At 46.0% G+C, this 13,130-nt stretch overlaps 1 pseudogene; it reads right to left on the reverse strand.

Annotated features, from left to right (window-relative positions):
• Positions 1 to 2,813: 2,813 nt before the first annotated feature.
• LOC118572229 overlaps positions 2,814 to 13,130 on the reverse strand; it is a 38,738-nt pseudogene continuing 28,421 nt past the window's right edge.

Here is a 13,130-nt window from a genome sequence, read left to right on the forward strand (position 1 = left end):
GTACCAGGCTTTGCAGACTCCCCATGGGAGAACTTACCCTTTTGGAAGAGGAGAGGATGGGTGTTTTGGGGGAGAGGTTTATGTAGGAGTTGGGGAGGAGGAGAGATGAAAGGGGAATCTTTGCTTGGTATGTAAAATGAATAAAAAGTATTTTAAATAAAAATCAAACTGCTAGGGCAGCTTAGGGTCAAGGAAATTGGTGCCAGAGCGGGATGGCAGAGACAGAAGGGGCTTTCTCTGCTTAGGTAGGTGAATGGAGTGGACTTTTCCAAATGGTCATCTGACTTCAGACCTAGAGAGTAAAGGTTTCATCTGTTGTGGACATGGGGGTCCACAACCCAGAGGCTCTTAAGACCCCAATGGGAGCCCCAAACCAGAACTTCAGGTGTGACTAGTGGGACTGTGCATTTAGGAGAAGAGTTATGGGAGAGCACCCAGAGGGGACAAGGGTCCTACCTATGAGCAGAGTGACCAGCAGAAGCAGTTTCATCCTGAGTGAGGGGAGGACTCAGTGACTTCTCTTTATAGTCCTGTAGCTGTGCTCTGACAGTGTCCAGTCAGCACACGGGGCCTGTGACTTCTGTGTGTGTACACAGAAGTAGAATATGTGCACCCTCACACACAGTCCCGACCTGCAGAGCTGCTGTAGATGGTGACAGAGCCTGAATCAGTGCTGTCACAGAGACAGAGAGAAAGGGCTAGCTCAACACCCCAACCAGCTCAAGTCAGTGACTGGCAAAGGGCCAAGTCCCTTCACTGTGGATGCTTTGAGGTCATCAGAAGATCTAGACATTGCTCCTGGGTCTGAAGGACGCTGATAGTGACGTATGGTCCCAGGCAGAAGGAGCTGGCCCCAACAATCCCCCATGTTTACTGTCTAAACCACATGCTAAGTCTGTCCCAAGATTCTGACACAACCTATGATGTAGATCCAGTTACAAATTTGATCATTAATTCATTGTTTAATTAATGTGTGTGTGAGAGAGGGAGAGAGAGACAGTGAGTAACAGAGATCCCTTGCGTGCACATGTGGAGGTCAGAGGACAACTCTGTGGAGTCAGGTTTCCTCTAACTTTTAATGGGTTCTAGGAATTATCCATAAGTCTTGCCACACAGCCTGCACATTAGTAGACTACAAACTCCATTTGAAAATTCTGAATGTAGCAGATGGTGGCGGAGGTGTATGCTTTAAGTCCACACTCGGGAGGCAGAGGCAGGCGAATATTTGATTTCGAGGCCAGCCTGGTCTATAAAGTGAGTTCCTGGGCAGCCAGAGATACACAAGGGATCCATTTCTCAAAAAACCAATGAAAGGAAAGAGAAAGAAGGGAAGAAACAAAAGCAAATGCCCTAGAGATGTGTCCACAGGCCACCACAATACGGCGATCCTTCAGCTGAGAGTCTCCCTTCCCAAGTGTCTCAACTAAACTGACATTTAAGTTCAGCAATTGCACAGTCTGGAGTGATGGCCCATCAGTTAAGAACACTCCCTGGTCTTCCCAAGTTTGGGGTTCAATTCTTGCACACACAAGGTGGGTGATGAACAATGTCTGCTGGCCCAGTGCCCATGAGCCTCTGGGTTTGGCCATTTTTCAAGTACCATCTAACTCAGGACCCAGCACTTCCTTTTCTCCACTTCTCACCCCTTGTCTGGATAAAAACCATATAGTGATGAATTGAGTTAGTTTTTTCATCCTCAAGCTCCCCCCACCCTTCCAGTGGGACTCTGCACAGTCTCTACCAGCTACTACCAGTCACTGCACCTGTGCACATGGCTCTAGCTGTACCTGTTGCTCACCAGACCTGACCTTGGGAGGGGCGAGGCCTCAGCTTTGGGACTGGAGTGTGGATGGGGGTAGGGGCAGAAAGGCAGAGGACTGGGCAGCTGTTCACTAAAGGAAAAGAGACTCCAAGAACCACAGAGTCTTAAACCAGCCAATGAGACATCTTATTCCTAAATCTGGTTGACCAGGGAACCAGAACCTGGCTTTACATACGGGGTCCTGTGATATTAAAAGATAGAGAAGAAGAAGTGATCTCTTTTGTTTGTTCAAAAAGTTAGGCTGCTGTACACTTTACTGGGACACTATCCTGTGGTGTGTGCTTAGGCTCAGTGAAGACTGGTAGTCCACCAGGATGCAATCCTGCCTTCAGGTCATTTACAGTCAGTCCAGATTGGTTTCCTACATCCAACTTCTTATAATGAGCACACAGCAGAAGGGCTTTGAGTCCAGTATTTTTAGGACCAAGATGTTCCTTTAGTGCCCATGTGACACTGCGTCTTTCTCTCTTCTCTCCCCTCCTACCTCTCTGTCTTCCCTTTCCTTCCCTCCCCACCCTTCCCCTCCTTTTCTCTCTCTGCCTCATCTCTCCCCTCCTCCACCTTCTGTTTCTCTCTACCCCCCTATGTATCTCAGACTGAGTTCTTCTGTTTCTGTTGCTGTGGTTAGAGACAGGGTCTCTTTGTGTGATAGTCCTGGCTGTCCTGGAACTGGATTTTAGACCAGGTGGTTCTTCAACTCCAGAGATCTGCCTTCCTCTGCCTCTGCATCCCTCTGTCCTGGGATGGAAGGCATGGCCTGGCTCATCACTCACTTTTCAATGTACCCTTCTAATGGCAATGTCTTTCCCATTTATCTTCAGCTTCCAGGGCTACAAAATGATGTTCTCTGAGAATCTGGTTATTTTTGGTAGACAGAGAACACAAACCCCAAAGCTGAATTCTTTCCTTTGATGCTTTATTAAAGGACACAGTGTATAGTCAACACAACCAGGCAGGCAGGGATGGTGTACCAGTAACTGAGGTGACAATTCTAGCACTGAATGCCTTTGTTCTGCTTAGAGAAGCAGATGGCAGCCTGGCGGTCACAGTTGCATATGAAGTCCTCACAGGCATTGTTTTCCTCTGGAAAGAAACAAGAAAGAAGTTGAATGGAGCTCATAACCCTGATCACTTGCTATGATTTATAACCAAGAGAAACTGGTGACCCTCCCATCGGTGCAGACTTAGGTTTGAGAGACAAAGCACACAAAAGGACACTGCGTTGCCAGAATTGCAAGAACACACTTATAATGAGAAAATTAGTTGTTGTTGGCTGGAGAGATGGCACCATTGGTAAAGTGTTTGCTATATAAGACTGAGGGCCTGATCTAGAATGCCCAGGACTCATGTAAAAAGCAACATGTGGTTGGGTCAACAGTAACTCTATTGGGAATTGGGGAACATGGATCCCCAAAACTTGTTGGTCAGTCAGTCAGTCTAGCTAAAAGTGAGTGTCATGTTTAGTGAGAGAGAGAAAGACCCAGGCTCTAAAGACATGGTGGAGAGTGACTGAAGAAGACATGGGATGTCAACTCATTCCTCTACATAAAAATCAATAAACACATATATTTAATTCTAAAACCAGGAAAATTACAAATATCAAATAATACATATAAAATTATATGATTTAAGACAATCCTCCTGTCTCCACTTTCCAAGTGCTGGATGGCAGGTGTGCACCACCACATTCAATTTATGGGCTTTGCAGGTGGAATCCAGGACTCTGTGCTTGTTAGGCAAGCACGCTAGCAACCCATCTATATTCCCAGCCCTCTGAATCCTCACCTGTAAAATGGGAAGGATAAACCTTGCCCTGCATAGGTGTTTACTCCAGTGTCTGGCTTATGACCAATGATGCAGCTCTCAATTGTTTAGTCAATATGGAATCAGTATCACACAGCAGCTAACAGGAGAAGCTTTGGGCAGGCAAGATGGCTCAGGGAATAAAGGCACTCGCTGCCAAGTCTAAACCCGAGTTCCATCCCCAAGACTCACATGGTCAAAGAAGAGAACAGATTCATGCAAATTGTCTTCAGACTTCCACTCCCGGTGTTGCAGTACAGACATGCCTCCAGAAATATATAAAATCTTGAAATGTTTTTAAACAGTGGCTTTGGAATGATGTAGATCTGTTTTAAGAAGCAAATGTCATCACTTCTAAGCTGGGTGACCTTGATTTCTCATCTGCCTCATCAGTGACTTCATCTACGTTTTAGTGTCTACTTGAAAAGGTTGTTGTAAGGTCACATGAGACCAAGGAAATGACTACTAAATGGTGACTGTCCTTGTTACTTCCATTCTCCTTACAAACTGCCCAGGATGTTGCACACAGTTTAAATGGTCAGTTGGTAGAGCATGAGACTCTTAATCTCAAGGTCTTTGGTTGGATCCCCATTTGGGCACCAGATGTTGCATGAATTGTAAATGGTCTTATAATAAAAACCTGGAGCCAGAAAGTGGGATAAGTGCTGAAAATCAGAGAGACTAGAGAAACTTCTCACCACTACCAAATCCTCAGACTGAATGGAAGGTGAGATCCTATCTCCATGAATCCTCTGACTGTAATCCTCTGAATCCACAGCTGAGAAGCTTCCTCAGTCAAAAAGGCTCTAGTTCCTGTCTCCTCATGCCTTATATGCCTTTCTCCCCCAGCCATCCATTACTTCCTTCCTAGTGCAGGGATTAATGATGTGTATGCTTCCCAAATACTAATAGCAAAGGCATGAGATCTCAAGTGCTGGGATTAAAAGCTTGTGACTCCCAAGTACTGGGATTAAAGGTGTGTGCCACCACTGCCTGGCTGTTTCTCTCCTAGACTGAATCTATCTCCTGTAGTCCTGGGTGGCTTTGAATTCACAGGAGAGAAAATGAACAGCTAGGCAGGAGAGAGAGCAAGAGAGATTTTCAGAGAGAAAGTGGGTTATGTAAGTGTGTGTGGAAAATGTAACTGTATGTAAAGAGATGTAACTGTGTGGAGACAGAGATACTTGCAGAGAGATATAGGAGAGAGGATTTCTTTTCTTTCTTTTTTAAATACTTATTGATTTTATGTACATGAATGACCTGTCTTCATGCACACCAGAAGAGGGAATTGGATCCCATTACAGATGGTGCTGGGAACTGAGCTCAGGACCTCTAGAAGAGCAGCCAGTGCTCTTAACTCCTGAGACACTTCTCCAGCCCAAGAGACAATTTCTTAAGCTGAAGTAAAGAGAAAGTTATTATCAGAAAGCGTGTGTGTCTCATTATTTACCCCTCAGACAGACAAAGTCTAGCCCTCACATATATAAGATTTTTTTCTTAACCCTTTGTTTCATTTGTGGATTTTCTTGCAGTTCTCTGGAGGTGACCATGGAGCAGGCTCTCCATAAGGCAACTGATACAGGGCCAAGCAGAGTCCAGAGGTCCCGGAGGGTAAACTTACCACTGCAGGTGACCTCATTCCCAGAGCACGAGTATGTGTAGAAGCGTCTGTAGCGGTCCTCTATGAGGGATTTGCAGTTTTCCAGCTTCTTGACCTGATCATAGCAGTGGTCACGAGTCTGGCAGCACCTGGAGAGAGGAAGGAGCAGCTAAGGGAGGAGATGGGCCCACAGGAGGTCAGTTCACACCTGCAATCTTTCTCAAACATGTCAGGATGACTTAAACGTGATGTTCCACAAGTAACCTTCCTCAGGCTAAAAAATCTGTGATTTTGATTAAGCACTTATTTATTGACAGCCATTTCTGTGGAGTGTGGAGGTGTATGTCTTTATTCTCAGAACATGGGAGGCAGAGGCAGATGGATCTCTGAGTTTGAGATCAGCCAGAGATATATAAGTGAGACCCTGTATCCAAAAAGTATTTTTTTTTTTAAAACAAAGCTATAGGAACAAAATGAAATTATATATTTCAAAGTTTCACTGACATTTTAAAGTCAAAGCTGATGCTTTGATGGTGGCTGTGATGGTTGGCCTTGCCCTAGTCTGGTGCCTGAGTCCAGCACTGTCCACCATTTACATCTCACACATTCTGTTTCAGGGACCACTAGATACAGGTTCTCCTTGGACTGATTTCTTTACATGACAAGAGGTGATGATACATGCTGGAGGTGCTGATGCCCACATTAAATCTCAGCACTCAGGAAGCAGAGGTGGGAAGATCTCTGGTTCAAGGCCAGCATGGTCTCCACAGAGAGTTCTAGGACAACTAGAGCTACACAGAGAACCCTTGTCTCAAAACAAAACAAATAAATAATCAATAAATAAATAACAAATGAATAAACCAAACAAAATACATGCCTATGGTGAATATGCATCTTTCCTATTCATGCCTCAGGAGATGCTCTGCTTGTGTCCTGTCCCCATCAGCCCAGACATGCCAGGCTCCCCCCAGATGGATCACCCACCTGTCTTCCACCAGGCTGTTCAGGATGACAAAATCACAGTAGCAGTCATAGTAGCTGAACCCCGTGAAGGAAAAAAGCAAAGGCATGGTGCACTGGAACACATTGCCAAACTGCCGCCCAGCCTGATGGCGGATTCGGAATGCAGTAGCACCTGATGGAAAAATGCACAGCACACTCCATCAATCCCACTTGGCATTAACAGGGGTCTGATACCCGCCTGCAACCTTCCTTATCAAGAGCCTTTGAGGTCCTGCCTCAAGGTCCTCTTCAGGGTTCAGATCAGGCTGCTACAGCAAATGAAAGACATGAATATATGTGTGCCCATAAGATTGAGATGGGATCATAAGATTACAAGTGCACACTACATGAAAATGCAGGGTGAATGGGGAGCTATCACAGCTGTTCTTACACAAGTGAAATTACAGATGAAAGCAACATTTTCAGAGTTGATGGACTTAAGGTCTTGCCTGACAGGGTACCCCATCTGAGAATCAGTCCACTGGTGAGGTGACATCTGAAGTATCAATTGGTATAACAGTAACTGTGTCATGGCCCACAACACATCATGGCCATCACTCCTGACACTCCCTGCTTGACACATATCAGCTGCTGCATGGGGAGAGCAGTTAATAGAGGGGTGTGTGTGTGTGTGTGTGTGTGTGTGTGTGTGTGTGTGTGTTTGCTTGCCCAGACACAGATTGAAAGGAAGCCCTTGGGAGCACTCATGAATGTAATACTATGCATGAGGAGGTCAGAGGGCAGCCAGGCCTGAGCAGGAAGATCTACCTATTTGAGTGAGACAGGGAGTTGCCCTGCAACCCAGGCTAGCTTCTAACTCAAGCAACACTCTGGCCTCAGCCTCCCAAATGGTAGGATTATAAATGGACACTACTGTACTGGGCTGGGATGACCCCTCAGGATTAAATTCTCTAGAGATTGCCTTTTGCCTTGCTTGCCTTCTCTTTTCTCACTGTCAGGACAGACAGCTGCCACATTGTGATCTGCCATGTGGTCACTGCATTGGAACACTCTCCAGTGAGCATCCAGGGACAAACTGAACTCTTAGTTCAATAACCCGACAACCCAACCATCTCTTGAGTTTGAAAGCTGCCCCACACCTGTTCAGGCCCAGGTAAAACCCTAGCCTTAGCCAGCAGTGGGATTCATCACAGTTCTAGCTGAGACCTTGATCCAGGAGAAGCAGCCAACACATGCTCATTGTTTTAGACTACAAGAATTAGAAGGAATCCGTTGTATGGACATGAACAGTCCATGTACAAGGCTGATGGTTAGAATACCATTGTACTGTCAGCATTTGACACAACAAAATGTTCACCTGATGAGGAATATGTAAATAAACCAGGATTCAGTCTGCAGTGAGATACTTGGTCAGCATTAAAATTAAGAAGAAGCCAGGTACAGTGGAACACACACTACATAATCCCAGAACTCTGCAAGGAGATTAGAAGTTCAAGGTTGCCAGGGCATAGTGTTGCAGGACTTTAATCACAGCACTCTGGACACAGAGGCAGGTAGATATCTCAGTTCTACACCAGCCTTGTCAATAGAGTGAGTTCCAGGACAGCCATGGCTACACAGAGACCCTGTGTCATAAAATAGGGGGGAAATGAATTGCAGAAGCAAGTCAGACATGTATGTAATCTTAACACTTGAGTGGTTGAGGCAAGTCTGGGCTATAATGTGGAGGTTGAGGACATCCTGAGACACATGATAATGTCATAAAAACTAATAAGAGCTGGAGAGCTGGCTCTGCAGTCAGGAGCACCTGCTGAACTTGGAAGGAACCCAGGCTCAGTTCCAGCAGCCACATGGCAGTTCACAACTGTCTATGACCCCAGTTCTGGACATTCAAACCCATCTTCTGGCCTCTGTAGACACTTCTCACCACAGTTCACAGACACACATGCAGGCAAAACACTCATACACATAAAATAAAAGTAAATAGTTTTTAAAAGACAAGAAAATCCAGGGCACCTGAGGGCCTGGTGAATCAGTGCCTGTTCAATATGGCAGAGGCAGAAGGGGCTTTCTCTGCCCGGGTTGGTGAATGTAGTGGACGTTCCTATGTGATCACCTGAGTTCAGACTTAGTGTTGTGGAGCTGGGGTGAACATGGAACCCCAACCCACAGGCTATTAGACCCCAAAAGGAACCCCAAATCAGAAATTCAGGTGTGACCAGTGGGGCTGTGCACTGAAGACAAGGGAGATGAGGGGACTCAGAGGGGACAAGGGTCCTACCTGTGAACAGAGTGAGCAGCAGAAGGAGTTTCATCCTGAGTGAGGGGAGGACTCAGTGACTTCTCTTTATAGTCCTTAGCTGTGCTCTGACAGTGTCCAGTCAGCACATGGGGCCTGTGACTACTGTGTGTGTAGCACAGAAGTAGAATATGTGCACCCTCACACACAGTCCCGACCTGCAGAGCTGCTGTAGATGGTGACAGAGCCTGAATCAGTGCTGGCACAGAGGCAAAGAGAAAGAGCTAGCTCAACACTCCAGCCAGCTCAAGTCAGTGACTGGCAAAGTGCCAAGTCCCTCCTCCATGGACAGTTTGAAGTCTAAAGAAGATCTAGACATTGCTCCTGGGGTTGGGTGTGAGGGATGATCATAGTGACGTGTAGTCCCAAGAGGAGTAGCTGGACCATGCAATCCTCCATGTTAACTCTATAAACTAAGTGTAAAGTCTGTCCAGGAACTGACACAGTCTTGGAGGTAGATACTATTACAAATTTAATCTTTAAGAATTAACTAATTGCCGGGTGGTGGTGGCGCACGCCTTTAATCCCAGCACTGGGGAGGCAGAGGCAGGCGGATCTCTGTGAGTTCGAGGCCAGCCTGGTCTCCAAAGCGAGTTCCAGGAAAGGCACAAAGCTACACAGAGAAACCCTGTCTCGGAAAAAAAAAAAAAAAGAATTAACTAATTAATTAATGTGATTGTTTGTGTGGGGATGGCTGGGATTGTTAGAGAGGGTTAGAGAGACATATGGACAGGCAGAAAGAAGCACACATACACAGAGAGGGGGGGGAGCTCTTGTGATCACAAGTGGAGGGCAAGAGGACAACTCTTTCGAATCAGGTCCCTCCTTCTACCTTTAAGGAATCAAACTCAGGTCTACATGCTTGCATCATACGCTGCATCTTATAGGCCTTCAAACTCCATTTAAGAACTAGGAATGTAGACAGATGGTGGTGGTGGTGCACACCTTTAATGTCAGCACTCAAAAGCTGAGGCAGGCAAATACCTGAGTTTGAGGCCAGCCTGGTCTACTAAGTGAGTTCCAGGAAAGGCGCAAAGCTATACAGAGAAACCCTGTCTCAAAAACAAAAAACAAAAACAAAAAACAAACAAACAAACAAACAAAGAAATAAAAAAGAAAAGAAAGAAACTCTGTCTCAAAAAACTAGGCAAGTTGGCAGGAATCCCCAAGGATGACCCCATCTTGGACTACTAGAAATAGTGGAGAGGGTGCCTGAACTTAACTGGCTTGACCCAGTGATCAAATCAGTGGATATCCGATCATCACAGAATTTTTCTCCAATGACTGATGGAGGCAGATGCAGAGATCCATAGCTAAACACCAGGCAGAGCTCCAAGAGTCCAGTAGGAGAGAGAGAGAGAGAAAGAGAGAGAGACAGAGAGAGAGACAGAGAGACAGAGAGACAGAGAGAGACAGAGACAGAGACAGAGAGAGAGAGACAGAGAGGAGGGATTCTATGAGCAAGTGCATCAGGATCATGATGGAGAGATCTGCAGAGACGACCAAACCAAACTAGTGGGAGCTCATGAAAGTTGGATCAATGGCTGTGGAGCCTGCATGGGACTGGACTAGGCCCTCTGCATAGTGAGCAACTTCGTAGCTTCATCTGCTTGGGAGGCCCCCTGGTGGTAGAATCAGACTCCATCCCTGGTGCTTGAGCAGGCTTTTTGGAGTCCACTACCCTTGATGGAACAAACCCCAATGCAGCCTTGAGGCAGAGAGAAGGGCTTGGACTTGCCTCTGCTTGATGTGCTTCCCCATGGGAGGCCTTGCCTTCTTGTGCGGGGTGGGTTGGGGGGTAATACTGGGGGGTGGCAAGGCAGGAAGAGGGGGATCTTTGTGTGTAAATTGAATGAAAATTTTTTCTTAATTAAAAAAACGAAAGAAAAAAAAAACAGAAACCAACACCTAAAAAATGAAAAAGAAAGACAGAAAGTAAATGCCCAACAGATGTGTCCACAGGCCAATATGATGCAGGCAATCCTTCAGCTGAGGCTCTCCCTACCCAGTGTGTGAAGCGGACAATCAACCATTGTAGGGGCTGGAGAGATGGTCAGCACTTAAGAGCACTTTCTGCTCTTCCTGAGGAATGGATTCAATTGTCATCAATCACATGGTGGCTAGCATACAATGTCTGCTGGCCCAACGCTCTCTCGAATCTGAGAATGGCCATCTGTCATGTACCTTCCTACTTAGCACCCCAGCACCTCCTTTTCCCCACATCTGACCTCTTACCTGGATAACAACCAGTAGCTGATGAGTTGAGTTGTTTGTTCCAAGCTCAAGATCTCTGATCCTTCCAGTGGGACTCTGGACAGTCACTACCAGCTACTATGCTCCACCAGCCCTGGTGTCTCTAGCTGCACCTACTGCTCACCAGAACTGACCTTTCGAGGGGTGAGGCCTGACCTTTGGGCAGGAGTGGGGATGTGATTGGGGGAGAAAAGGCAGAGGACTGGACTAAAGGAAAAGAGAGACCAAGGACAACACAGCCTTTAACCAATGAGAAATCTTTTTCCTAAATCTGGTTGAACAGGAATCCAGAAATTAACCTCTCTTTACATATGGGGTCCTGTGATAGATAGAGAAGATGATGTGTTCTGGTTTTTTTTTTTTTTCACAAACTTAGGCTGCTGTGTACTTTAGAGGTACAACTATCCTGTGGTGTGTGTTTAGTGAAGACTGGAAAGTCACCAGGATGTAATCCTGCCTTCAGGTCATTTACTCAGTCCAGATTGATTTCCTACATCCAACATCCTGTGGTGAGCACACAGCAGAAGCGTTTTTAGTCCAGTATTTTGGGGACAAGATGTTCCTTCAGTACCACATGACACCTCTTCTTTCTCTCTTTTCTCCCTTTATACCTCTCTGTGTTTCCGCTCTCCCCACCCCACCCCTCCTTTCCTGCCCTTTTCCCTTCCTCAAATGTCCCAACCCTTCTCCTTCTGTCCTCTCCTCCACCTCCTCTTCTCCTCCTGATCCTCCTTTTGTATTCAGCTTTCCAGAGAGGATTTCTTGCTGTAATAGTCCTGGTTGTCCTGGACCTGGACTTTTAAACCTGGTTGGCCTTGAACTCAAGAGATCTGCCTGCCTCTGGATCCTCTGATTCTGCCTCTTCCTCTCCACCACAGAGTGCTGGGATCAAAGGCATGACCGGGTTCATCACCCACTCTTCACAGTGCTCCCCTAATGGCACTGTCCTTTCCATTAATCTTCAGCTTCCAGGGCTAGATGATGATGTTCTCTGGAGACCTAGAAATGTTTGGTGGACAGAGAATACAACCATCAAATCTGAGTTCTTTCTATAGGTGCTTTATAAAGGGCACAGTGTGTAGTGAACAAAACCAGGCAGGCAGGGAAGGTGTCCCAGTCAGTGAGGTGACAAGTCTAACCGTGAATGCTTTTGTAATGCTTGGTGTATGGAGTGTTGTAGAAGCAGATAACAGCCTGGTGGTCACAGTTGGAGATGAAGGCCTCACAGGGGTTGTTCTTGTTTGCAGAGAAATAAGAAAGAAAGCTGAGTGGAGCCCATGATAATGCTCCCTATGATTTGTAACCAAAAGAAACTGGTGGTCCTGCCATTTGTGCAGTCTCAGCATTGAGAGTCAAAGACACAAAAGTGCAATGGGTTGACCAAATAGTTGGAACACATTTATAATTAAAAAACATCATTTGTTGTGTGGCACAGTGTGGGTGGCCATCTCACCCCTACTTTTTCCCAGGGTACTTTTGAGCAGGAGCAACAGAAAATATTAGATAGAAATGTTTAGATATTTGTAAAATAGAGAAAGATAGGCAAAAAACACAAAGATAGCTTCAGGAGGGTCTAGATCCTCACCCATTGGGCCCAGATTGTCTCTGCCAAAGGGTTTTTAAAGGAGTGCCAAGGGGTGGAGCAAAAGACCTCCCCCAGCACAGCCAAGTGCAGACCATCTCAGACACCTGATGATGATGCACATGGTCCAGCCATCCCCTAATGCAGCCCTGATGTGTAAAGAAAGCTCAGATCTAACTGGGAAACTTTTGTGGGCTCCCATAGTATAGTTGGTAAAGCAGTTACCAAAAGCTCATGCAGACCTGACCTAGGATGCCCAGAGCCCCTGTAAAAGACAAGCTGTGCTTGGGGCATCTGTAACTCTATTGGGCAGTAGGGAGCATGAATCCCAAAATTTGTTTGTCAGGCAGACTATCTAAAGGTGAGTGTCATGTTTAAGGAGAGAGACCCAGGCTCTAACAACATGGTGGAGAGTGACTGAAGAAGACACGGTATGCCAACTTATTCCTACACATAAAAATAAATAAATATAGATATTTAATCCTAAAACCCAGCAAACTACAAATACCAACTACCACTTATAAAATAATATGATTTAAGACAATCCTTCTGCCTCCACCTCCCAAGTGCACGGTTGCAGGTATGCAAATTCACACTAAATTCATGTGTTCTGGAGGTGGGAGCCAGGGCTCTGAGCTTGCTAGGCAAGCACTCTAGAAACTGAGCTATATTCCCAGCCCTCTGAATCCTCACCTGTAAAATGGGAAGGATAAATCTTGTCCTGCATAGGTGTTTACTCCAGTGTCTGGCTTATATCCAATGATGCAGTTCTCAATTGTTTAGTCAATATGGAATCAGTAGAACACAG

The sequence above is a fragment of the Onychomys torridus genome, chromosome 22 (genome assembly GCF_903995425.1).
Source record: "Onychomys torridus chromosome 22, mOncTor1.1, whole genome shotgun sequence".
Taxonomy (NCBI): domain Eukaryota; kingdom Metazoa; phylum Chordata; class Mammalia; order Rodentia; family Cricetidae; genus Onychomys; species Onychomys torridus.